At 49.1% G+C, this 23,477-nt stretch overlaps 1 protein-coding gene across 3 annotated transcripts in view; it reads left to right on the top strand.

The window, feature by feature from the left end:
• Positions 1-23,477, top strand: part of IWS1 (interacts with SUPT6H, CTD assembly factor 1) — a 121,732-nt gene that overhangs the window by 87,648 nt on the left and 10,607 nt on the right. The window lies entirely within an intron of this gene.

Consider the following 23,477-nt stretch of genomic DNA (forward strand, 5'->3'; position numbering starts at 1 on the left):
AAAATCTTACATATTGTAACTTAGGCACTTATTCATCAGCAGAGATACGAGTTGGTCAGAGTTTCTCCTAAAGTCAAATTACCAAACAAGATCCTACAGTTGTTCTAGCTCCTTATATATTTTTTTTCCTTTTTTTTTTCTTTTTCTCTAATCTCTCCTCTTTTGGTTGAGCCTTCATGAATTTTATTCCTACTCCAGTTTCAGGTTGCATGATTATTTTTGTTTGGCTTATTTAGAGATATTTTTAAATTAAGAACAAAATATAAACGGGATCATGAGCTGAAACTTTGAGACAGAAGGGGTATACTTTATAATAAAGGTTGAAAACCCCGACCTAAGGTGGGGGCCTGTGAAGCTTTCATTCATTTCATGCAGTACTTTGAAGCCATTTAGGGAATAGGGAGGAAGTTCACATTGGGCAAGTAACAGTAGGCAACTTTACCATCCGGACTACTTCATGGGTTTTTCTGTTTGTCCAGCACATTGTTCTGCTTCTCTGCCTCCTCCTCTCTTATTCAGGACTAAAAGAAGGCACTTGAGCCAAGATGTGAATGCATAGTGAGCTTTTGATATATCACAGCTTCTCAGAGCTACTGGACAAACTTTGTCCATGCTCTGTCTTCCACTTTGCCTCCTATTGTATTGTATATATTTTAGAAAGAAGAAGCAGTGTATTGAGGCACATTCTAATAAAATCCTAGCAAGAAGACTAGTGTACTGTGTGATGGTAAGAGTACTTTCCCTGTACGTACCAGGATCAGTCCAGACTGCTGGGTTATGCCTCCCTTCCAGCAGATGGAGTCAGAAAAAAGCTGCAAAGCACCCCCTAGGTAACTTGGTGTGCCACCTGCGATCCCTCAGTATTCTCTGGCTCCAGCAGATGAGAGGATGGCATAACCTGCGGTCCTGATCCTTATTAATACTTAATGATTCTTGAATAGTTTTCAGGCACAAGTTCTTGGTTCTATGGCGTCTACTCTGGAGCTGGTTCCTTGGGCCTTTGCTCATATGAGACCTTTACAGAGAGCATTGCTCTCCCATTGGGATCCCAAGTCAGAGGAGTTCCACTTGCCCTTACCCCTGCTGGAACCAGCTAGGACCAGTCTCGATTGGTGGTTGATTCCGGATCACTTGCTTCAGGGCATGGACTTGGAGAATCCTCAATGGACAGTCATGACGACGGATGCCAGCCTCTCTGGGTGGGGAGCAGTTTGTCAGTCCCGATCGGCACAAGGTCAGTGGACAACGCAGGAGGCCAAGTGGTTCATTAATCGATTGGAAACCAGGGCAGTTCGCCTAGCTCTACGCCATTTTCTTACCCTGGTCTGACACAGGGCGATGCGGAATCTATCCGACAATGCAACCACAGTGGCTTACATAAACCGTCAAGGAGGCACAAAGAGTCAACCGGTCGCCTCCGAGGTAGACAGATTGATGGTATGGGCAGAGCGCAATCTGGCCCGTCTGGCAGTGTCTCATATAGCCGCGGTGGACAATGTCCAAGCGGATTTTCTCAGTCGACAATGCTTGGATCTCGGCGAATGGAAACTGTCCGCGGATGCGATGGCCCTTGTGATACGCCGGTGGGGTGTTCCCCGGCTGGATTTGATGGCGACTCGGTTGAATGCGAAGGCGGCTCGCTTTTTCAGTCGCAGAAGGGAACACTGGTCAGAAGGGGTGGATGCCCTGGTCCTTCCATGGCCTCCCGGCATTCTTCTCTACGTGTTCCCCTCATGGCCGCTGGTGGGAAAAGTTCTACAGCGAATAGAATCCCACCAAGGACCGGTTGTTCTGGTGGCTCCTGAGTGGCCGTGACGACCATGGTTCACAGATTTGATCAACTTGGCGGTGGACGGTCCCTTGCGCCTCTGTCATCTGCCGAACCTCCTCTGGCAGGGCCCAGTATTTTTCCACCAGGCCGATTGCTTCTGTCTAGCAGCTTGGCTTATGAGAGGAGACAGTTAAGAAAGAAGGGCTACCCAGAGGTGGTTGTTTCCACTCTTCTCCACGCTCGAAAAACTTCTACGTCTCTTACCTAAGTTCGGGTGTGGAAGGTTTTTGATTCTTGGTGCAGTAGGTTGGATGTGTCCCCGTGGCAGACCACTATTCACATTCTTGCCTTCTTGCAGGACGGTTTAAAGAAAGGTTTGGCGTCCAGTTTGCTCCGAGTGCAGGTAGCGGCTTTGGGTTGTTTTCGGGGTAAGGTAGATGGTGTTTCCATTGCTGTTCACCCGGATGTGGCAAGATTCTTGAAGGAGGCCAAACACTTAAAGCCACCGGTACGCGCGATCTGTCTGTCATGGAGTTTAAATTTGGTTCTCCGTGGCCTCTGCGGTTCTCCTTTTGAGCCTTTAAAGAGGGCTATGCTGAAGGATTTAACGCTTAAGATGGTTTTTCTCATGGCCTTTCTGTTCAGCTAGACAGCTTTCGGAGCTTCAAGCGTTGTCTTGTAGAGAGCCTTTCCTGCACATCTCTGACTCTGGGGTTTCACTTCGGACAGTACCTTCCTTCCTGCCGAAGGTAGTATCGGCTTTTCATGTCAACCAGTCAGTTGAGTTACCGGCATTCTCCGATGAGGATAGGAATTCTCCTCAAACTCAGGATCTAAAGGAGATTGGATGTCCGCAGAGTCCTCTTTCGGTACTTGGAGATAACTAATCCTTTTCGATTGTCTGATCATCTTTTTGTCTTGTGGAGCAGTCCTAAGAAAGGGACTAAGGCTTCTAAGACTACTATTGCCCGCTGGATGAAAGACGCTATTGCTTCAACTTATTTATGTCACGGACGACCAGTACCGGATGGTCTAAAGGTGCATTCTCTTAGGTCACAAGCAGCGTCCTGGGCAGAAAGCCAATGTGTGTCACCCCAAGAGATTTGCCAGGCGGCCACTTGGAAATTTTTACACAGGTTTGCTAAGCATTACTGTTTGGATGTCCGGGATCCGAAGGTGGATTCTTTTGGCAGCAGTGTGCTTCAAGTGGGACTCTCCGGGTCCCACCCCTTTTAGGGCAGCTTGGGTACATCCCAGCAGTCTGGACTGATCCTGGTACATACAGGGAAAGGAAAATTGGTTCTTACCTGATAATTTTCGTTCCTGAAGTACCAAGGATCAGTCCAGACGCCCGCCCATGTGCAGGAGAGTCCACTCGGCTACTTGTATTTTCTCTTTGCAGATTTTTCGAAGATTGCATGACATAGTTTTTTGTCACAAGTTATAGTTTTTTAAGACGTTAATCTTTGGCTTGATCGTCATTGGTTGTTAAATTTTACTTCATTCTGCTTTGATAGTCATTATACTGAGGGATTGCAGGTGGCACGCCAGGTTACCTAGGGGGTGCTTTTCAGCTTTTCTCTGACTCCATCTGCTGGAAGGGAGGCATAATCCAGCAGTCTGGACTGATCCTTGGTACTACAGGAACAAAAATTATCAGGTAAGAACCAATTTTCCTTTCCTATTGAAAAAGAAGCAGTGTGCTAGGAAAATATACTGGTACTTGATATTCTTATCTCTCCAGAACAGTCCAGAACTCCTGGGTTTAGCCCCCTGCCAGCAGATGGAAACAGAGAAGATTCTAATTAGCTGATGCTTCCCCGTATAGGGCACAGTGAAGCCTGCAGCACTTCATATTTCTTTGTCTCCAGCGGATGATAAAGGTGCAGCATAAGTTTAGGAGATAAATTGCTCCCAGGGTGTTTACCTTTGGGGTGTTCTGTCTGGTTGAGTAGGATTGGAGCAGATGAAGTTGGTGACCCTTTTCTTGGCTTGGTTCTAGGATTAGGACAGGAAGTGAGAGCCAGTGATGCTGGTTCCCTTCTTCCTGTGACAGTTGTCGTTTTTAGGTTGCCCCATAAACAAGCAGCCTAGCCTCAGGAGAGTCAAATCTAGGCTGCTGATGGGTAGAAGGTCTTCTGCCTATGCCAGCCATCTTCTCTTCTAGATGAGCCCTCTGGTGCTGGTGGCTGTTGATGCATGAAAAACAGTGGTAGCCCCCCATATGAACAAAGAGCAAGAGGCCTGGAACAGAGCAAAAAGCTGGAACAAAGCAGGAATCCAGCAAGGATATCAGACAGGAGTTTTTGTAGAATCTGCAGATGAAGTCATATGGTTACAGGAACGGAGCCAAAGTACAAGGACTCAGAAGGTAGGACCAATCTTTGGCAAATGACTGATGAAGTTGCCTCAGTATAAATATGTCTATACAGGAAACAAGATGGCTGCCAAGGAGGAAGCGAGGAGCACTGGGTTGGGAGAACTGGATAGATATTCCAAGCAGCTCACAGCACCACTTGCATGCCAGAGGAGTATTCAGCAATGGACCCTTACACTTCGGTGACAGTGTGAAGTCCAACTCCTCCTCCCTTAAATAGGGAGTTGAGTCCAGTCCCTGGTAGGAACAACTGCATCCTGGTTTTGGCGGCTGGCACCCTTCTCAATCCATTTCATTAAAGTTAAAAAAAAATTTTTTATAAACATGGTGTTTATAGTCTTGTTCTGCCAGCTGGTGGTCTGAGAATCTGCTCCATGGCAGTACTCGTTCTGTGAGGGTGGGAGGGAAGGTAAGTAGGGGAGGACCATGGCACTTAAAAAGTTTTGGTGGTTGGAGTTGTTATGATTCCTGTGGAGCATGGGAAACACTGTGGAATTTGCAGGGGTTGATGTGGTAGCTTAGCGACAGTGAGAATGTGCCACAGTTACTTGGAGGTGCATTTGGCTAATTTGGGAGCAGCACCTGGAGAGTCTCCCATGTTGGTGTCAGTGTTGGGGATGAAGCTGCGGGGCCCAGCACATTTTCTTCCCAAGCCTGTATGCTGTGTTTCTGAAGGAGGTGAGCAGGCAGCAAAGCTGGCAGCAGCCATTTAAAATTCTCAAGCAGCTCGGTCAGTAGCCAGGGAAGAATTAATGAAACCTTTGATTTTCTTCCCATCAGGGAAAGCAGTAAGAGCTCTGATTCATTTGGGGGCTTTTCTACCACATCCTCTGGATTTTCTGCTGAGTTTGTTTTGCTAATGCATGAGGCCTTTTGTCTGCAGAGGAACAAGCTTCTGGAGAAAACTGTTTCCTCAGAGGCACAAGGAGAGATTGCAAAGAAGTTCTTTAAGGGGTGTGCAAATTCTCTTATCACTGACTGAACCCATTGATCGGTCATAATATAGACCCACTCACTAATATCTGGCTAGATGCCCCCCTATTGAGGAAGACTGGGAATGAGTCCCCTGCATTTCAGTGGGGGCCCTTGGAACTTCTCGCACCTGAAGCACAGCTGTCTCAAGAGGATCTCTTACTGGAACAAAAAGACTGTGGCTTACGGTTAGTGCCACCTTTGTAGGAGGAACTCGTATTGCCTGGCTTATAATGTCTCACTTCCCTAAATTTTAGTCTACTGAAAACCATTTTCTGGGAATCTTTGGACCTGTCATCCGACAGCTTTAAGGATTTATTGTCTCTGTAATGCTTAACCAATTTTTCCAAATCCTCTCCTAAGAGCAACTTCACTTTGAAGGGCAATTTTCTCAGCATCATTTTTGAAGAAATATCTGCGAACCAGTTACACAAGCACAACAATCACTAAGCGGCTACTGAAAACATCATGCTCCTTGCTGAGGCACGAATAAGATCATAAAAGGCACTCCTGCCTCCAGCCTCTCTGCTTCTCGGAGAGAGACACTTCCAGCAGTTTCACCCACTGGAACTTGCTGTACCCACTACAAGCAAGACATGAAACTACTGCAGATTGCAGCTTGGAGCACCAGAGTGGCCATTTAGAAACACTGCTTCAGAACCACTTCTCTCCTACTATCCAGAGCATCCTACAAGGATAAAGGTGAACCGGTAGATGTAATGTATTTGGATTTTCAGAAGGCGTTTGACAAAGTCCCTCATGAGACTCTTCTAAGAAAACTAAAAAGTCATGGGATAGGAGGTGATGTCCTTTCGTGGATTACAAACTGGTTAAAAGACAGGAAACAGAGAGTAGGATTAAATGGTCAATTTTCTCAGTGGAAAAGGGTAAACAGTGGAGTGCCTCAGGGATATGTACGTGGACCGGTGCTTTTCAATATATATATAAATGATCTGGAAAGGAATACGACGAGTGAGGTTATCAAATTTGCGGATGATACAAAATTATTCAGAGTAGTTAAATCACAAGCGGACTGTGATACATTACAGGAGGACTTTGCAAGACTGGAAGATTGGGCATCCTAATGGCAGATGAAATTTAATGTGGACAAGTGCAAGGTGTTACATATAGGGAAAAATAACCCTTACTGTAGTTACACGATGTTGGGTTCCATATTAGGAGCTACCACTCAGGAAAAAGATCTAGGCATCATAGTGGATAATACTTTAAAATCGTCGGCTCAGTGTGCTGCAGCAGTCAAAAAATCAAACAGAATGTTAGGAATTATTAGGAAGGAAATGGTTAATAAAACCAAAATTGGCAAAAACCTCTTTCCCTGTATGTACCAGGATCAGTCCAGACAGCGGGTTGTGTCCCCTGTCCAGCAGATGGAACCAGAGAAAAAAATAACTGAAAGGCATGGGCATAGCTCACCCTGCGCTCCTCAGAATTTCTCTGGTTCCAGCAGATGCAGTCAGATGAACCTGCAGTTCCTCTCCTCAGAGATATTTCAGTGTTTTCTTCTTCTACATTGGGTCAAACAAGTATTAAAATATATTTAAAAAAAAGGTTGGAACAGAGTTTTTAAATTTACAGGAGACAGTTCTGTCTCCTAGCTCTTAAGGAGTCCTAGGGGGGATTTCCACTTGAATATTCAGCCTAGGACTCCAATTCCCGGTAGCCATAACAATTTCCCTGCACAGGGGTGATACTGGTAGTCCAGTTACTCCTCCTTTCTGTTTTGGTCTCTCCTGAGATGTTCTTTAAGATCATACTAAGGTATGGTTGATTAGCTTGATCCATCCTTCTCTTTCTATGGCTCTGATATTCTCTATACTAAGGAATCACAGAGGGTGCATTGGTGTAAATCGGTTATTTACACTTTCGAATAATAGAAGGACTAGGGGGCATTCCATGAAGTTAACAAGTAGCACATTTAAGACTAATCAGAGAAAATTCTTTTTCACTCAACGCACAATAAAGCTCTGGAATTAGGATGTGGTTAGTGCAGTTAGTGTAGCTGGGTTCAAAAAAGGTTTGGATAAGTTCTTGGAGGAGAAGTCCATTAACGGCTATTAATCAAGTTTACTTAGGGAATAGCCGCTGCTATTAATTGCATCAGTAGCATGGGATCTTCTTAGTGTTTGGGTACTTGCCAGGTTCTTGTGGCCTGATTTGGCCTTTTGGAACAGGTTGCTGGGCTTGATGGACCCTTGGTCTGACCCAGCATGGCAATTTCTTATGTTCTTATGCCTTCCACCGGAATGGTAGTCTATTTTTGTAACTGCAGAAACAAAAGCATCAACCTTCGTGTATTGAACAACTCCAGGTCTTCAACAGGCAGTGGATACAACTTACCATAGCCCTGCCTACATGTAAACCAGCCTCTAGCAAGTCCCCTGCTCTGTTGACCAGAGCTCTCACTGTTCTATGAAAAGGGAAAGTTGTAGCAAGACCAGAAGGACACTCCAAAATAGGATCCTCTCCTTCCACCTCTTGCTCCATAGGAGACTCTGATACCAGCCCATACAGGGATCATTCCCTCCACTCATTAATCTTGGAATATTATATATTTTTAATATAAATGAGGTTTTCACAAGATAGGTTATGTCGTGAAACATTTTATTATGTATATATTTAAGGAAACATACATAAATTGTCAAAATACATTTCGTTCGTTTAACCTTTAACCTCTGGTTTGCTAGTAGACTGAATTACTGTGTCCCGAAATTATGTTTGTCTAAAAAGTGTGTCACCAACATGAAAAGTTTGGAAAGCTCTGCCTTAAGGGCTCTTTGTCTAATGGGCTAACAGGAGAAAAGATTCTAGCTGTCAGGTCAATTTTGGAGCCGTTACTCCAACTGGAGGCAGTAGTCTTGTATCCGATGGAAAAAAGGGGGCCAAGGCTCTCGTGCTAAACTTTCAAAAGGGAAACTTTGATAAAATGAGAAAAATTGTTAGAAAAAAACTGAAAGGAGTAGCTACAAAAGTAAAAAATGTCCAAGAGGCGTGGTCATTGTTAAAAAATACCATTCTAGAAGCACAGTCCAGATGTATTCCACACATTAAGAAAGGTGGAAAGAAGGCAAAACGATTACCGGCATGGTTAAAAGGGGAGGTGAAAGAAGCTATTTTAGCCAAAAGATCTTCATTCAAAAATTGGAAGAAGGATCCAACAGAAGAAAATAGGATAAAGCATAAACATTGGCAAGTTAAATGTAAGACATTGATAAGACAGGCTAAGAGAGAATTTGAAAAGAAGTTGGCTGTAGAGGCAAAAACTCACAGTAAAAACTTTTTAAAATATATCCGAAGCAGAAAGCCTGTGAGGGAGTCATTTGGACCGTTAGATGATCGAGGGGTTAAAGGGGCACTTAGAGAAGATAAGGCCATCGCGGAAAGATTAAATGATTTCTTTGCTTCGGTGTTTACTGAAGAGGATGTTGGGGAGGTACCCGTAATGGAGAAGGTTTTCATGGGTAATGATTCAGATGGACTGAATCAAATCACGGTGAACCTAGAAGATGTGGTAGGCCTGATTGACAAACTGAAGAGTAGTAAATCACCTGGACCGGATGGTATACACCCCAGAGTTCTGAAGGAACTAAAAAATGAAATTTCAGACCTATTAGTAAAAATTTGTAACTTATCATTAAAATCATCCATTGTACCTGAAGACTGGAGGATAGCAAATGTAACCCCAATATTTAAAAAGGGCTCCAGGGGCGATCCGGGAAACTACAGACCGGTTAGCCTGACTTCAGTGCCAGGAAAAATAGTGGAAAGTGTTCTAAACATCAAAATCACAGAACATATAGAAAGACATGGTTTAATAGAACAAAGTCAGCATGGCTTTACCCAGGGCAAGTCTTGCCTCACAAATCTGCTTCACTTTTTTGAAGGAGTTAATAAACATGTGGATAAAGATGAACCGGTAGATATAGTATACTTGGATTTTCAGAAGGCGTTTGACAAAGTTCCTCATGAGAGGCTTCTAGGAAAAGTAAAAAGTCATGGGATAGGTGGCGATGTCCTTTCGTGGATTGCAAACTGGCTAAAAGACAGGAAACAGAGAGTAGGATTGAATGGGCAATTTTCTCAGTGGAAGGGAGTGGACAGTGGAGTGCCTCAGGGATCTGTATTGGGACCCTTACTGTTCAATATATTTATAAATGATCTGGAAAGAAATACGACGAGTGAGATAATCAAATTTGCAGATGACACAAAATTGTTCAGAGTAGTTAAATCACAAGCAGATTGTGATAAATTGCAGGAAGACCTTGTGAGACTGGAAAATTGGGCATCCAAATGGCAGATGAAATTTAATGTGGATAAGTGCAAGGTGATGCATATAGGGAAAAATAACCCATGCTATAATTACACAATGTTGGGTTCCATATTAGGTGCTACAACCCAAGAAAGAGATCTAGGTGTCATAGTGGATAACACATTGAAATCGTCGGTGCAGTGTGCTGCGGCAGTCAAAAAAGCAAACAGAATGTTGGGAATTATTAGAAAAGGAATGATGAATAAAACGGAAAATGTCATAATGCCTCTGTATCGCTCCATGGTGAGACCGCACCTTGAATACTGTGTACAATTCTGGTCACCGCATCTCAAAAAAGATATAATTGCGATGGAGAAGGTACAGAGAAGGGCTACCAAAATGATAAGGGGAATGGAACAACTCCCCTATGAGGAAAGACTAAAGAGGTTAGGACTTTTCAGCTTGGAGAAGAGACGACTGAGGGGGGATATGATAGAGGTGTTTAAAATCATGAGAGGTCTAGAACGGGTAGATGTGAATCGGTTATTTACTCTTTCGGATAGTAGAAAGACTAGGGGGCACTCCATGAAGTTAGCATGGGGCACATTTAAAACTAATTGGAGAAAGTTCTTTTTTACTCAACGCACAATTAAACTCTGGAATTTGTTGCCAGAGGATGTGGTTCGTGCAGTTAGTATAGCTGTGTTTAAAAAAGGATTGGATAAGTTCTTGGAGGAGAAGTCCATTACCTGCTATTAAGTTCACTTAGAGAATAGCCACTGCCATTAGCAATGGTTACATGGAATAGACTTAGTTTTTGGGTACTTGCCAGGTTCTTATGGCCTGGATTGGCCACTGTTGGAAACAGGATGCTGGACTTGATGGACCCTTGGTCTGACCCAGTATGGCATTTTCTTATGTTCTTATGTTCTTAAGGGAGATATTACATTGATTTTGTGATTTCAAAGAAAGAAACTACATTCTGACTTGTTGGAATCTCAAGTTGGTAAATGAAGCATTAAAGGATCTATGCTTTCAAATGGGAACTCTTCATTCCATAATGGTGGCAGTGAAGAGAGGAGAATTTCTGTTATCGTCGGACTTCCAAAGCATATTTACATATTCCAATTCTCCCTTCACATCAGAATTATCTCAGATTTGCGATTCTGGGAAATTATCATCAGTTTCTGCGGCTGCCTTTTGGCCTGGCAGTGGCGCCAAGAACCTTTTCTAAAGTAATGGTGGTGGTAGTGGCAGCTCTTCGCAAAGAGGGGGTTGATGGTTCATCTGTACCTGGACGATTGGTTGATAAGCACGAAGTCAAGGGAGGAAGCTGTAAAGTCGACTTCTAGAATGGTCCAATAGTCTGGTATTATCTTCAGGTTTTGGGATCCATGGCAGTGACCTTGGATCTAGTTCCCTGGACAAGCTATCACATGCAGCTTAATCTCAGGATTTTGAGTTGAGATTGAAGTTGGTTCCAAAGACAAGGAGAAGACTCTGATGAGGCTATTGCCTCAAAATCTGTGCAAGGAGTCTTTTAGAGTCCCTGGATTACATAATAGTAAAAGCAGATGCAAGTCCATCCTATGTGCAGGTAAAAGTAGGTTCTACAGTGCGATTGCTTTTATCCACATTGTGCAGAGGCGTTGCCAGGGACAGAGTTAGAGTGGGGATTTCAAAAACACGCATAGTTTTGTGTTTCCAAAACTATATGCAATGTTTTAGTCTGAAAAAGTACCTACAGAAAAAACAGGTACAAGTGTCTGAGTACTTTTTCCTTCAGCAACTTTTCAGATGAAAGAATGCAGATATGTTCGCTTCAAAAGCAGATGCAAAATCCATAGAAAAAAATACCCATGGACTTTGCAGCATTGCAGGCAGAATGAAAATTCCCTGTACGTACCAGGATCAGTCCAGGACACCTGGGTTGTGACTCCGCACCAGTAGATGGAGTCAGACTAAAACTTGTGGGCGGAGCCATATATGCCCCTGTGCCAGTCACAGCCCCTCAGTCTTACTCTGTCTCCAGTAGGTGGTGCAGGTCTAGTCACAGCCTCTGAGTGGCCTGAGGACTGATAGTTAGTCAGGGTCTTTGTGGTTTTATTGGTTTTGGTTTATTGGTTTTGTTCATTTTCAAAAAAAAAAAAAAAAAGAAAAAGGAAATTTAAAGGTGAGAAGACACAAGAGGAAGCTGTCCGTCCTGCCTCCCAGGGGGGTGGGAAGGTTCTGAGGGGACCATCCCCCCCTGGTTGAGGCCGCTGCTGAGGGTTGAGGACCCGGCCTACCACAGGCAGCAGCGTAGGGGGTGACACCGGGGAGCCCGGTTCACTCACCCCCAACAGAAGCAGGAGACTCAGGACTCCGGACAGCGGCAGGTTTGAGTACAAAAAAAAAAAAAAAATTGTGCTTTTATTTTCTTGTGCGGCTCTCCGTTTCTTCGCCGGGGGGGGGGGGGGGAGTTTTCTCGGCTCGGCTCGGGGCGGGGAGTGTTTTCGGCGGTAGGAATTAATTATTTAATTTCAAATTTGTTAGTTTGCCGCCCGTTCCGCTGCGACCGCGCAGATGCTGAGGGGATCGATTTGCCGCGCTTGCGGCTCGGCGCGCGCGCGGTTTTCATGAGGGGGGATTCGCTCCGCCTGCGTTCCGGGCGGGAGGGACCGTCCGGGACAGACAGGGGGGGGCCGATCCTGGTCGGCACCATCGCCGTCACGCGCTTTGGCCGCTTCTGTCATGCCGGCTGACCCCTTCCCGCTCAGTGCGGGAGCGGTGGCCATCTTGGGGTCAGCCCGCGAAATTGTACGCGATCCGGCAGGGAATCCCGGCATGCCTCCCGCGTTGTCTCCTCAGCACAGGCCTTCGAGGGGGGGTCCTCCGGGGGGGGCTGAGTCCCCGGATGAGGCTAGCAAGGATGGTCCTCCTCGTTTTCAGGGTCCTAGTTTTTGGCTGCTTTCGCGCTCCTATGGCGCAAGGTACTCAAGGGCAAGGCCCGCAGGCGCAAGGAGAAGCATGGCCACTCTAAGGGGGATGGCCCACGGCAGAAGAAATCCGGGTCCTCGTTTTTTCGGCCGCTTTCGCGCTCCTACTGCACAAGGTGCTCAAGTACAAGGGCCGCAGACGCAAGGAGAGGCATGGCCACCCTAAGGGGGACGGCCCATGGAAGAAGAAATCCCGGGAGGGCCCAGATTTCTCCCTGGCTCCAGCAACGGGAATGCGACCACCGAGAAGGTTCCCGCAGGATACGGAGTCTGAGTCCACCTCACAGGATTAGGTGGATCCGCCCGGAGAGCCCCTGAGGGGGGCCGATGGAGCGTCCGGGGACAGTTCTGCCCTGACTGGTCCGGGCAAACCATCACACACCGGTGATGGGGATGACACTAAGGTGGTTCAGTTTTTATGCAGAGATGAACTGTCCCCGCTTATCCCGGCTATCCTCAACGACCTAGGGGTGGAAGCCCCACCGACAGGTTCACGCCCTGGAGCGAACATGGACCCAGTCCTGCTGGGACTCACTGGTCCAGCGATGATCTTCACATTCCGTTTCTCGGCGTCAGACATATTGTTTCAGGAATGGGATACTCCAGAGCTGGGTCTGTAGGGGACCAAGGCAATGGACAAGCTTTATCCGCTGCCAGAGGACGTTCTGGAGCTTCTACGGCTTCCGGCTTCCGAAGGTAGATTCGGCAGTGTTGGCAGTAACAAAGAGGTCAATCTTCGAGGTTTCAGCGTGAAGGGGTCCGAGCTGCCCTCTGTAGTAACTACGCCAGGCGGGCTAGTTTGCGTCGGGCCCAAATTCTACAGGCGACTGCAGGTCTTTCGGCTCAAGAGGCCACGCCGGCGGATCGTCTGGAGGCTGCCATCGCCTATAGTGCGGATGATTTCTATGATCTACTGCGTACTTCGGCTAATTCCATGGTCGCTGCTTTCGGCTCACCCATTGCTTTGGCTTCGCAACGGGGCAGCGGATGGATCCTCCAAGGCTCTCCTTGGGGCACGGCCCTTCAGGGGAAAGCTGTTGTTCGGTAAAGAGTTGGATGCTGGAGGTTTTTCCCTGGGTGAGAACCGGGTTTTCAAGCTCCCAGAAGACAGGTCCGGAACTCGGTCCTCCTATTCTGCTACGTCCCGTTTCCACCGTAGCAAGAGATCTCGTCCCCAGAGGTCCTCTGGGCCTTCTTATCGCTCGACGTCTTCACTGGCCTCCTCGTGGCCGCAGTCCTTCCAGGGGAAGCGTTACGGCAGACAGGGAGGAACCCCGTCCGGCACGGGGCCCAAGACCTCGCAATGAGTTACTGCTGGGCCATTCCTTAAGGCAGCCATAGCCCTTCGTTCCAAACGTAGGGGCGAGGTTGACTTTGCTTTTCATGGACTGGGCCAAAATAACGTCCGCCCTGTGGGTCCTCAACTTATTACAGCACAGTTCCGAGTTACGTTTTGCACGAACTCCACCGGATAATTTCCTGATGTCGCTCTGCACAGATCCAAGGAAAACGGGGGCGGTGCACCGCACCCTCCAGCGCCTAGAGACCTTAGGAGCCGTCCTCCCCGTACCTCCCAATCAGCGAGGCACAGGTCGTTGTTCCATTTACTTCATTGTCCCGAGGAAGGACGGCACGTCCCGGCCCATTTTGGTTCTCAAAGGGGTAATCAAATGGCAACGACCCTCGGACTTGGCCCGAATCAGCCAATCGTCCAAGTAGGGGTGTACCAGGAACCCTTCCAGTCGAAGTTGTATCCGCTACGACTACCATTTCCTTCGTACACGTACAAGGAGCCGTGGCGAGTCCGAAGGGGAGAACCCAGAATTGGTAGTGCCTGCCTAAGATGCACAATCTGAGGAGCCGCTGGAAAAACGGTGGGATGCCGACATGGAGGTACGCCTCTGTGAGATCCAAGGAGGCTAGGATTTCGCCTGGACGCACCGCGGCAATCACTGGCCGAATCGTTTCCATCTTGAAGGTTGGACCGCGCAGGCTTCGTGCACGCAAGCTTCAGCCTAAAGTGCGTCGATTATGGAGTCTTCAGCTGCCGCTGGTTGCGATTCTCTGACGGTTCTGGGGTCTATGGCGTCCACCCTGGCGTTGGTTCCTTGGGCTTTGCTCATCTACGCCCAGACGGTTTCACCTACCGCTTCCGTTCACGGCCCAGATGAGGGCCAGTCTTCACTGGTGGCTCGATTTGGACCATCTCACTTGCGGTATATCCCGGCTGGTTCCCAACTGGACAGTGGTGACGACGGATACCAGCCTCTCCGGTTGGGCAGCAGTCTGCCTAAGCAAGTCAGTGCAGGGCCGGTGGTCCTCCGGCCAGTCGCAGTGGTCCATCAACCGTCTGGAAACCAGAGCGTTACGCCTGGCCCAGCAGGCCTCCCTCCCTGTGGTCGTCCGTCCCCCCCCCCCCCCCCCCCGGTGGTCCGGGGGAAGGCGGTCCGCGTGTTGTCGGACAATGCAACAGCGGTATCGTACATCAATCGCCAAGGGGGGACAAGGAGTCCACTAGTGGCGGAGGAGGCGCACCTGCTGATGAGCTGGGCAGAGCGCCATCTCGGCTCCATCGCCGCGTCCCACATTGCCATCTCGGCTCCATCGCCGCGTCCCACATTGCCGGGGTCGACAATGTCCAACCGGACTTCCTCAGCCGCCACCATCTAGACCCCGGGGAATGGGAGTTTGCGGACGATGTTTTTCCGTGGGGGGCTGCCCCACATGGACCTGATGGCCACATGGAACAACGCGAAGGCTCCGCGTTTCTACAGTCGGCGTCGAGAACGGGGAGCAGAAGGCGTCGACGCGCTGGTCCTTCCTTGGCCGACGGATTTTGCCCCTGTACAGGTTTTCCCCGTGGTTGATGGTCGGCAAGTTTCTGCGGCGCATAGATTGCACCCATTCCATGTGCTCATGGGGGCACCGGAGTGGCCACGTCGTCCGTGGCTCGCAGGTTTCATCCAGTTGTCGGTGACGTCTCCTATTCGTCTCCATGGGTTCGCGGGGCTCCTATATCAGGACCCGGGCTGCCTGGAGGTGGCGGATCACGTCTGTCTCGCGGCATGGGTTTTGAGAGGAGTCGCCCGAGGAGAAAAGGTTACTCAGATGCAGTGATAGCCACGTTGCTGTGGTACAGGACGCGGTCTACGTCTCTGGCTTCTGTCTGGGTCTGGGCGGTTTTTGAGGATTGGTGCGTGCAGCGAGCGATGGATTCATTTTCCGCTTCAGTCGCAGAGATTCTAACGTTTCTTCAAGCCGGTCTGGTCAAAGGCTTGCCGCACAGTTCGCTACGGGTCCAGGTGGCGGCGCTTGCACGTTTGCGGGGTAAGATCCGGGGAGCCTCCTTGGCTCTTCCTCCGGATATCTCCCGTTTTCTTCGGGGGGCTAAACGTCTCCGTCCTCCATTGCGTCCACCTTGTCCGTCTTGGAACTTCTACTGGGTTCTTCCGCCCTAGGCTCGGCTCCGTTGGCGCCATTGAAGCGCGCAACTCCGAAGGCCCTTCCTTTGAAGACGGGCGGAGTGGTTGCGAGCGCTGTCCTGTAGGGAACCGTTCTTGCGGATTTCCGATCCCGGAGTGTCCTGGCGGACGATCCCTTTCTTCCTTCCTAAGGTTGGGTTGTCTTTTCACGTGAATCAGTCAGTGGAGTTAACGGCGTTTTCGGATCAGGGAGTCCTCTGATCCCCAGTCGGAAGCTGGACGTGCGGAGGTCTCTTCTTCATTTAGAGGTTACTAATCCGTTCCGGGTAACCGACCATCTGTTCGTTTTGTTCTCGGGGCCAAAGAAAAGGGCCGCTGCGTCCCGCCCGACGTTCGTGCGTTGGCTTAAGGAGGCCATTGGCTCCAGGCCGCATCCTGGGCGGAAGCTTCTCAGGTATCGCCTCAAGAGATTGGCAGGGCGGCTACCTGGAAGTCGAGGTATCGCCTCAAGAGATTGGCAGGGCGGCTGCCTGGAAGTCGATGCATACCCTTATCAGGCATTATCGGTTGGATGTCCGGGCTCCCGATTCCGGGGGATTTGGAGAGAGGGTACTCCGAGCGGGCCTCTCTGCTTCCCACCCTAGGTAACTTTTGCTCTGGTACATCCCAGGTGTCCTGGACTGATCCTGGTACGTACAGGGAAAGGAAAATAAGTTTCTTACCTGATAATTTTCGTTCCTGTAGTACCAAGGATCAGTCCAGGATCCCGCCCGCAGAGCTTCGCCACAGTAAAGGAGAGTCCGCTCATAATTGTTCTTAGTCCTGCTGATCGCTTGTGTAGCTCTCCCGGTTGGGGAGTCCGGTTAGGAGTTTGCTGCTACGTTTTGGGTTAATAGTGAATTTTCTAGCCAGTTTTGTTGATTGGTTGCATTGCTACTTTGACATTACGTATGACTGAGGGGCTGTGACTGGAACAGGGGCATATATGGCTCCGCCCACAAGTTTTAGTCTGTCTCCATCTACTGGTGCGGAGTCACAACCCAGGTGTCCTGGACTGATCCTTGGTACTACAGGAACGAAAATTATCAGGTAAGAAACTAATTTTCCTTTGCATCACAGTCTGGTAATTTTAATAATTTATTTTTATTCCTAGAAACCAGGAGAAAATAGATGAAAAAATAAACACCCTTGTAGGAGGCCAAGCTTGTGACAATGTTTTTTCCTGGATTACTTCAGAACCCTTGTATGCTGTATGCATGCACCAGTATCTGTATGTTTTCAGGAATTGTTGAACTTTGATAATAAATCTTTCACATCTTGCAGGCAGATGAAGGTGCTTTAGAACATCAGTAGTCATTGCCTTGAGCACAAGCTGTGTGTAGATGCAATGCTAAAGAAATACAAATACAAAGTATTTTTCATATCTTATAAAATGCATTCCCAGAACATCTGTAGGTAATGATCGGTTAGTGCTGATCCTTATGTACTTGATACTGAGAGCTCTTTATGGCAGAGGCATCAGCTGACATGGAAACCCTTGTTTACTGGGGAGGGCAATTTTGTAAAAGAATTTGCCTGGGTCACAAAGTAGTTCCCTGTATGTACCCGGATGAGTCCAGACAGTGGGTTGAGCCTCCTGTCCAGCAGATGGAGACAGAGAAAAACTGAAAGGGTATCCTATATCAGGGCAGAGCCTACCCTGCATCCCTTCAGTATTTCTCTGTCTCCAGCAGATGCAAGCAGCTGAACCTGCTGCTCCCTTCCTTTTCTCAATTTCTTTCTCCCTGTGAGAGTTTTCCTTCTCCTGTGTTGTTGTCTATCAGATCAAGCAATTATTACCTTAATTCTATATTAAAAAAAAATTCAAAACTCCTGCTTCAGGAGGTGGTCCAGTCATTCCCCCTCCTTGCCTGTGCTGCCTCACAGTATTTAACAGGGAAGCTCAATTCCCCTGCCATCACTAAAGTTTAAAAAAAAAAAAAAAAAAAGTAAAGGGCAAGAGACAAGTGAATTCAGCACTTCTAATGCATGGAAAGCAGCACAGCAGAGTTGTTCACATGCTTCTGCTGCTCTGGCAACCCAGCTCAGCTGACTCTCTCCCGCGGCGTTTTTTACTGAACTTCATGCCGCGTTCCAGTTGCTGTCTAGCCTGCGGGGGAGCCTGCAATTCAGCTCTCCCGCAATGGGCTCTGCTCTGAATTTTTGCCAAGAGGGGAAGGTCCCTCTGCGGCTACGACAAAATCGACGGCCCAGGCTCGTCCCCCCCAAACGCGTGGCTAGGCCGTCTTCCTCACAAAAAACCGCGGGAAAGGCGGCCATTTTAGGGGCTGGTTTTTCTTTAGACTCCGGTCTGCAGGGCTCAGGAGAGCTGGATTTAACTATTTCTCCGCCGGATTTAAGCCCAGTTAGAGCCTCGAAGGGGCGTTTGGATCCTTCTCTTCCCCCCCCCCCCTGTTCCTGGGAAATCCAGGCCTCGATTTTCCACAGAATTAGTGCTTTTAATGCACAAATCATATCTAGCTAGTTTGCAGGAAGAGGATGACCCTTCGCCAGGCCCTCCCCCCAGCAAAAATCCCTCGGGTGCATGCTCTGCAGCCCCCTCCCGTACCGGATGTGCAGGACTCGGTCAGCGTCAGGGTGGTGCCTGGACCCCAGGCCCCCCTCCCCCAACCGGCTGCGATCCCTGATCCCGATCGGGACTCTGACTTGCTCGCGGGTCCTCTGCTCGAGGGTGACGACCCGCGTGTCCTCTGCTTATTCCAAAGGGAGGAGCTGGACCCGCTCATTCCCTTTATTCTGGACGAGCTGGGTATTGAAGTGCCACCTGAGGATTCTGCTACGCCTTCTATGTCAACTATCATGGATCCAGTCCTGGCGGGACTTAGGGTTCCATCACGTGCGTTCCCGTTTCACCCGATGCACAGGCAGCTGCTCCTCCGGGAATGGGAGTCTCCAGAGGCGGGGCTTCGCGTGGGGAGGGCGATGGACAAGCTCTATCCCCTCCCTGATCAATGCTTAGAGATGCTTAAAGTTCACAAGGTGGACGCTTCCGTCTCCGCGGTCACCAAGCACACCACCATCCCAGTGGTGGGAGCGACAGCACTGAAAGATATTCAAGACCGCAAACTCGAGCTTTATCTCAAACGCATCTTTGAAGTCTTGGCCTTAGGTGTCTGGGCGACAATCTGCAGCAGTCTCATGCAGCGGGCAAGCCTTAAGTGGGTTCAACAATTGCTCAGCACCCAGGACCTACCGTCTGCAGAGGTGGAGCAGGCAGAACGACTGGAGGCAGCAGTGGCATATGGGGCTGATGCCCTATACAATTTGCTCAGAGTGCAAGCCAGGGCTGTGGTTTCAGCTGTGTCGGCCAGGCGTCTCCTCTGGTTGCACAGCTGGTCTGCGGATTCCTCCTCCAAGTCGCAGTTGGGCACTCTTCCCTTCAAGGGCAAGTTGCTTTTTGGTGAGGACCTTGAACAGCTTATCAAGTCCTTGGGAGAGAACAAGGTTCATAAGCTGCTAGAGGACCACCCAAAACAGTCTAAGTCCTTCTTTCCTTCACGTTCTCGTTTTAGAGGCCAGCGTCAGTTTACTAGCAGAGGGCGGGGATCCTTCCCAAGGGGTACCTCCTCCAGATCCCAGTCCTGGTCTCATTCTTTTTGTGGCTAACATCGCTTCCGGGAGGGAAACCCACAACACTCGGCCGCTAAGTCCTCCGAATGAAATACGATCGACCCATTCCTCCGTTCCCGGCTTAGGTGGACGCCTGTCCCTGTTTCTCGAGGAATGGGTCAAAATCATGTCGGACCAGTGGGTCCTCGAGGTGATAGAGGAAGGTTACGCTTTAGAATTTGCTCGAGATCTCCCAGACCTCCATCAAATTTCTCCCTGCGGAAAGCGGAAGCGTCCAGCGGTCTGCCAGACTCTTGTCAGGTTACAGGAGCTCGGAGCCATACTCCCTGTCCCGCTGAGGGAACAAGGATCTGGCCAGTATTCCATCTACTTCGTCGTGCCCAAAAAGAACAGGGCCTTCTGTCCAATCTTAGATCTCAAGAGAGTCAACTGGGTCCTCAAGGTTCCCCATTTTCGAATGGAAACCCTGAGGGCAGAAATAGCAGCGGTTCGCTCAGGCGAATATCTGGCCTTGCTCGACTTGACGGAGGCTTATCTGCACATTCCGATTCGCCAAGACCATCAGAAATATCTCTGGTTCAACATTTTGGGGCAATGCTTCCAGTTTCGGGCACTCCCATTCAGCCTCACCACCGCCCCGCTCACTTTTACCAAGTCATGGTGGTGGTGGTGGTGGCTACTCTTCGCCGGGACGGAATTCTAGCCCACCCTTACCTGGACGATTGGCTCATCCGGGCCAAATCAGAGTCCCTCTGCAAGATGGCGGTCGATAGGGTCTTGGCGCTCATAGCCTCCTTTGGGTGGATAGTCAATTTTTCCAAGAGCAATCTACAGCCCTCCCAGGTTCTGGAATTCATGGGAGCATGCTTCGACACCAGAGTCTGCAAGGTATTTCTGCCCGACACCCGGGCGCTCAAACTTATGGATAAAGTGCACAATTTTCTATCTCTGTCGCTACCCACGACCTGGGACTACCTTCAGGTCTTGGGGTCCATGGCCTCCACTATTGACCTGGTTCCTTGGGATTTTGCGCATATGCGTCCTTTACAGAAAGCTTTGCTGTCCCGCTGGAAGCCGGTGTCGAAACGGTTTCGGATGCCCCTCCCGCTCTCCGGCTTTACCATCGCCGACATGCAGTGGTGGCTCTCGCTCGCTCACCTCCTGAAGGGGATGCCTGAACAGACTCCTCAGTGGATCATTGTTATGACGGACGCCAGCCTCTCAGGTTGGGGAGCGGTGTGTCAAACTCAGTCTATGCAGGGATCCTGGTCCCCAGTCCAGTCCCGCTGGCACATCAATCGCCTGGAGGTCCGAGCGGTCCATCTGGCACTTGAGATCTTTCTCCGTATGATCCGTTGCAAGGCGGTGTGGGTACTGTCGGACAACGTCACCACAGTAGCCTATATCAATCGGTAGGGGGGTACCAGAAGTTGCCTGGTGGCTCTGGAGGCCAGCAAATTATTTGCCCTGGCAGAACATCACCTGGAGAGCCTGGCAGCTTCACATTGCGGGGAAGGAGAATGTTCTAGCCGATTTCCTCAGTCGTCAGCATCTAGACCCAGGAGAGTGGGAGCTGTCCGGAGCAATGGATATGATCATCCGCAGGTGGGGTCCCCCCCACCTAGACTTGATGGCTACTCTGAGCAATGCCAAAGCCCCCAGATTCTTCAACCACAGGAGGGAGCACTGCTCGGAAGGGGTGGATGCCCTGGTCCTTCCCTGGCCTCACGATGTTTTTCTTTACGTTTTTCCCCCGTGGCCTCTGGTGGGAAAGGTACTCAGAAGAATAGAGCTTCATCCGGGACCTGTAATTCTCGTGGCCCCGCAGGCCGTGGTATGCGGATCTGGTGAACCTCGCGACGGACGGATCTCTCCGACTAGGCCATCTTCCACGCCTTCTTCGTCAGGGTCCCGTATTTTTCAATCAGGCGGATCGCTTTTGTCTAGCGGCCTGGCGTTTGAATGGCGGCGACTAAGAAAGAAGGGGTACAAAGAGGAAGTTATATCTACTCTGTTGCGAGCCCGTAAGTCTTCGAGAATGTGTGCATTGAGTCCGGAGTGCTGGCACGCAAGGTTCCGGTACCCCAGGTCCTCTCCTTTCTACAGAATGGAGTGTCCTAGGGTTTGTCTTTCAACTCCTTATGGGTACAGGTTTCCACTCGGGTCCCTCTTAGGCAATATCGATGGTTACGCACTGGCGGCTCATCCGGATGTCATTCGATTTCTCAAGGAGGCCAAACATTTAAATCCATCTGTCCGGGCTACTTGCCCCTCATGGTGCCTTAATTTGGTGCTTCAAGTTCTTTGCGAAGCACCCTTTGAACCCTTCAGGCGGGCCACGATTAAGGATCTAACCCTTAAGACAGTTTTCCTTTTTTCTATTTGCTCCGCCAGGAAGGTGTCAAAGCTCCAAGCGTTGTCTTATAGGGATCCCTTTCTCCGTTTTTCTGATTCAGGGGTCTCCCTTAAGACGGTACCGTCGTTCTTACCGAAGGTGGTGTTGTCCTTTCATGTCAATCAGTCAGTGGAGCTCCCTGCCTTTTCTCCTGAGGACATTGCTAACACTCCTGGTGGTGACCTGCGGCGCCTTGATGTTAAGAGTACTCCTGCGCTATTTACAGGTTACAAATGAGTTTCAAGTCTCTGATCATCTCTTTGTTTTATGGAGTGGTCCAAATAGGGGAAACAAGGCTTCTAAGGCTACGATTGCTCGCTGGCTCAAGGAGGCGATTGCGTCAGCATATATCTGTCGGGGCTGGATGGTTCCGGAGGGCTTAAAGGCCCACTCTTTGCGTTCACAGGCTACTTCTTGGGCAGAGAGTCAGTCGGTCTCTCCGCAGGAAATTTGCAGGGTGGCTACTTGGAAGTCTCTGCACACTTTTGCACATCATTATCGCCTCGATGTGCAGGCGCCAGTCTTTGGCTCCTTTGGAAGGCAGGTGCTTCAAGCGGGACTGTCTCTATCCCACCCTGTTTAGGGAAGCTTTGGTACATCCCACTGTCTGGACTGATCCGGGAACGTACATGGAAAGGAAAATTGGTTCTTACCTGCTAATTTTTGTTCTTGTAGTACCGTGTACTGTTGCTACGTCTGCTTGAAGTTTTTTCCCTCTTGTTTTCTTCACAGCATCTGTCTGCTTCCTATCAGAACATTAAGGCGCCGGAAGCATCTACTAGATAGATATCTTTATCTAAGAGCGATTGTTTACAGAGTTTTGAATTGTTCATATTTATCACTTACTTGTTGCTTGCTTGATCTTATATGGGTTATCTTTATACTTATCTTCTTTGATACCGTTTATACTGAAGGGATGCAGGGTAGGCTCTGTCCTGATATAGGATACCCTTTTAGTTTTTCTCTGTCTCCATCTGCTGGACAGGAGGCTCAACCCACTGTCTGAACTGATCTGTGGTACTACAGGAACGAAAATTAGCAGGTAAGAACCAATTTTCTTATAAACTTCATGTGCTGAAAATTGTTCTCCAGTCAGCATACAGATGCATGCGTGGTGTTTGACAATGTGCGTGCTTTGGCCCATCATTAAAAAGGAGTGAGGAAGATTAGTTACTTTCAGGTTGATACAGTAAAGTGTGCTCCGTCGGAGCGCACTGTCAGCCTGCTCTGGACGCGTGTTTTCCCTTACCCCTTATTCAGTAAGGGGAGGAAAACCCGCGGCACCTAATAGCGCCCTCAACATGCAAATGCATGTTGATGGCCCTATTAGGTATGCGCGCGGGATCCAGTAAGTAAAATGTGCAGCCAAGCCGCACATTTTACTCTAAGAAATTAGCGCCGACCCAAAGGTCGGCGCTAATTTCTTCCGGCGCCAGGAAAGTGCACAGAAAAGCAGTAAAACTGCTTTTCTGTGCACCCTCCGACTTAATATCATAGCGATATTAAGTCGGAGGTCCCCAAAAGTAAAAAAAAAAAAAATAAATTTGAATTCGGCCCGCGGCTGTCGGGCCGAAAACCGGACGCTCAATTTTGCCGGCGTCCGGTTTCCGAGCCCGTGGCTGTCAGCGGGCTCGAGAACCGACGCCGGCAAAATTGAGCGTCGGC

The sequence above is a fragment of the Rhinatrema bivittatum genome, chromosome 9 (assembly GCF_901001135.1).
Source record: "Rhinatrema bivittatum chromosome 9, aRhiBiv1.1, whole genome shotgun sequence".
NCBI classification, from domain to species: domain Eukaryota; kingdom Metazoa; phylum Chordata; class Amphibia; order Gymnophiona; family Rhinatrematidae; genus Rhinatrema; species Rhinatrema bivittatum.